The 4269-nt window shown below is 40.1% G+C and overlaps 1 non-coding gene across 1 annotated transcript; it reads left to right on the forward strand.

Annotated features, from left to right (window-relative positions):
• Positions 1–3795: 3795 nt before the first annotated feature.
• Positions 3796–3867, forward strand: SARC_30110. The gene has a single exon. It is a non-coding gene; the product is annotated as a tRNA-Pro (tRNA).
• The last annotated feature ends 402 nt before the right edge of the window (positions 3868–4269 follow it).

Genomic DNA, 4269 nt, shown 5'->3' on the forward strand with positions numbered 1-4269 from the left:
CCTTTATTAGACCTAATCTTACACCCTCTACAAGTTAGACATGGAAAACGGCCGGGTCACGGTCGTCTTCCCCTTAGCCCCCACCAACAAGTCGTACCGGCCTAAATGGCGATACATCTGTGTTGCTCGTTTAGGCAATTTTAAACACGCCGTACCTTCCACAACAACCCTTCTCACTGCCCATGATGACGTCGTCACCCACCTAACTGATTAGATATAATATTATTTATTTTACAATGTATGAACATATTGTATGGCTCTCATAGTCGCTGTAGTGGTTCAGGAAAGATTGATGGGAAGAAGTGGTCAGTAAATTCCCGTTTGAAGCTTGGGCCAAGTGAGTCGACAATGGAAGATATGTGCTGAGTCAATTCGGGCCTGTGTTGACAAAACACTGTTACTATCAAATGTTTCAAATATTCGCTTGCTGACCTACTAAGTAGAGTACCCACCTCTGTGGTACGGATCTTATCCGTCATAATCTGGTCGAGAAGCGAGGATGGGGGTAAGTCAATGCTTTTGCACCGCTTGTGTATTTTGCAAGATGCGCCGTCGGCCTATCTCAAACAAACTTAAGGATTCTGATACCTGCCCATCACCCGGTACTGTGTTCCATGTAGATCTTGAGACCGGGCTGACATCTTCGGCCACGGGCTGTCCATCCAACATCAAGTACGTTGATGCTAACAGCACCATGATTTTCTCTTATGATTTTCTCTTATAAAAGTCCAAATGTTCTATACTACACTCGGGAAAGAAAAACGCGCCAAACTCGAGAAGTTAAAATGCGATCGAGAAGGAAAATTCGTTTCCAAAGCACTTCAGGCTATCATTACGGTGGAGCGCGTCAAAGTTCACTACACGCCTACTAACCTGACGACATGTGGCCATAAACGTTACGCCACGTCACTTTAACGTAAAATATTGGCTGCAACAACCGCAAATTTGATAGCAAGTCTGCTTGGGAAGTCTACTACGGGAGCAAACGTGACTCCCGCCTGAAACACATGTATGTCTGCAGCTGTCAGGTCGCTTTTTTCAACCAAGATCCTGAAAACAAGCTGGACTATAGAGCCACACTAGGGGTACACTTGGGTCATGGCACAGTCTCCAAATATTACGACGAGTGTGGGATCCTGAACATCAAATCTGGCCGTATATGCCAATCTCGCGACGTCAAATTCAATGGATGCTGTTTCCTCACTTGGTCCTAAGGCAACACACCATTGCCACGCATCACGACATTACAGGATGACATACCGACGATCCGCGAACTCACCTTGCACTCACTGTAACACGACCGCCTACCCTTCCCCACATACCGCTCCCACTACTGCCACAGTTCTTACACCAACGATCGAGCTTCAGCGCAACCCCCACATCACATAATATCTACTCCGATCCGGATCTGGTGTCAGCTCCCCAGCTGACATTTCGGATACAGCCTCAGAAGAGTTCCCAAGCAATGCATCTCGATTCAGGGGAGCACTCTAGCCTAACTCCAACGGACCATCACACCAACGAACATGCCCACACACCCCAGCAGCCCGTTAATTGCAAAAGTGAATTAAATTTAGCGTCAGCCTTCAGTAATAAGCTAAAAATTAGGGGATTTAAGACTGACCCTGAACCACTACAGCGACTATGAGAGCCATACCATATGTTCATACATTGTATCATACATACTTGCCATTTTTGAAATAAATAATATTATCCTTATTGTCTTTGCAGTTCTACTCTAACCACTCACTACGTAGGTCTAGCTTTATTTGGTGTCAAAAACCAAAATTCATTAATCACTTAATGCTTCGAAACAATACTCCAATTCTACTTGTCGATAAAAAATCCAAGTCCAAATTAAGAAAATCAAATCAAAATCGAAACACAAAGCTGGTACAGTATGTCCATTGCATCTGAACTCCATCACTTGGTACCTAGCTCTCCATCCCATTTAAGACATGGGCGGACACATCTAGTTGGCTAACTAGGAAGAGTCAAAAGTATGTCTTATTCCACAGGTTTTACACTGAGAGTATTCAAAAATATATCGGGTGTCAATTTGGTGTCAGATTTCAACTGAGACCCTTTCGATGTTGGGTTATAAGCTATTATTCAAAGAAATACCACCGAATTTCACCATAGAGTCTCCATACTCTACTACTAAAAGTCCTAAATTGGACTGTTATGATTTCTCCAAACATCTACATTTACGATTTTAAATATTCCAGAAATATAAAAACACGTTAAATATGTGCTTCTACTATCGGGAACTATGTACCAAATTGTTACTATAGTCTCCGTCCTCTAAAATCTACTATTGCATTATCAAATGTCCAAAAAATGTTTTGTTTTGATTATTGTAAATATTTACCTTCAAGTTTTACATATTTCAGATTTTCCGATTTTCGTAAACATGTGCCTCTACTAATAAGAATCCGCTATTTTAAAGTCTTTCCATATTTAAGGGCTTTATGCTAAAATAGCTGAATTCTCCAACAGGAACTGTAAAATCTGCTGTCGTCGTACTTGCACAAATCGACAAAGTGATATGCAACAACCTGATTTAAACAAAACCTTGTGCGGGACAATGAAGAATACTAGCAACTCGAAAATAGACCTTTTATAGCGTAGATCAATAAACCATGGCCCAATATATAAGATGTATAGTTTTTCTAAAGATGCTTTTACATGTGTGCTGCCGCATATGAAGACTATGACTGTGAACTGGTTCACCTTGTATTTATACTCGCCAGTATCGGGCAAAAAAACCCCCCCGGGTAAGTTGCATGGCCGCCGTGACATATACAGAATATGTGTATGACAGCGTGACGTGTTATTGTATATTGACATTCCATATATCCTGAATACTATTGTGATAGATGGGTGAGAGAAAAAAGCAGGATGCGGGTTAAAACATAAAATAGTAAGGTATGCGAATACTTGTATACTTTTGAAATGTATGTATGTAGATACTTCTTATTTTTGAGAGTATACCTTTGCTCGCATGGCATTTTCGGTTCCACTCGTTTGTTGGTGTGCATGCTTACATTTTCGGTTCCACTCGTTTGTTGGTGTGCATGCTTACGCGTCATGGACTTTGAAAGTTTATCTGTGTGAAAAGAAGACCAGAACTCAAACCCTGGATATGAATGCTTTGCAATCTTATCGGCATGAGGAAAGAGTTTGTCTTTATCTTCCTGGTTCTTATGTAGACGTTTACGCCATTTCACATTGATACCTTTTATGAAGTTAAAATTTCTAAAAGCGGATGACTTCTCTATGCATTTGCATAGTACAAGAATAACCCGTAGTATCGTCTAGTATTGCTCTTTTATAGGAGGTGGTACTGGCCACTACGTCAGCTGATGTCGGATCGCTTGTATTCTGTTCAACGGCATGCTATTTGGCATTAGATTTGTCTTACCAGTTGTGTACATTTGCTTGAACTCGAAGCACATGCACCTATGTCGCAATATCAATTTTTTTTCCTGCGTGCAGAATTAAAACTAGACTGTTCCACCCGGCCGAACATCGTTCATACTACCTATTAGTTTCTCACCGGTCGACATAGCCGATATAATCTATTTTTTAGTAAACAAAAATTGCTTCTTTCTGAAAATATGAAGCTGCTACATTTCAAGGTTGAGATAGGAATTATATGATTTGTAGCCTTCATCCAGGCACAAATCACAACTTACAACAGCAATATAAGTATGTAACTCAATAGCGCTTTTGTCAAAAACAGTATTAAAATATTGAAAATAGAATTTATGTTTTTATTCAAAATCAAAGTAAACGGAATTGGTCTAGTGGTATGATTGACCCTTAGGGTGGGTCAGGCCCCACGTTCGATTCGTGGATTCCGCCTTACTTTTTTCTTCTTCAAACTGATATATGTTGTTATAAAACTATTCGTCAGTGTTCTTGTTGCTACAGTAGCATTCAAACTCAGAATGTGAAGTCCTAAGATCAAAGATAGGCTCAAGATATTTTCAAATATGCGAAAAGTTACGCTGCTGCCCGATAAAGGGCATGTCTAGATTTATGGTTACATATATTGGTGTTAATAATCCATGGCATCGTGCAAATTGAATATCGCCATATCAATGTGCTTTCAGCAACGCAATGTGCTCTGGAAAAACAATACACTTTGGATGCATATAAGGAATACTGAATTAAGATAAACAAATTTCTGAGTATAAAAACTGCTTTCTAATATGCCACTAAATATTACATTTTTATTTGCAGGTCTGGTCTTCAACTACCACA

Source organism: Sphaeroforma arctica (assembly GCF_001186125.1).
Source record: "Sphaeroforma arctica JP610 unplaced genomic scaffold supercont1.326, whole genome shotgun sequence".
In the NCBI taxonomy this organism is placed as follows: Eukaryota; class Ichthyosporea; order Ichthyophonida; genus Sphaeroforma; species Sphaeroforma arctica.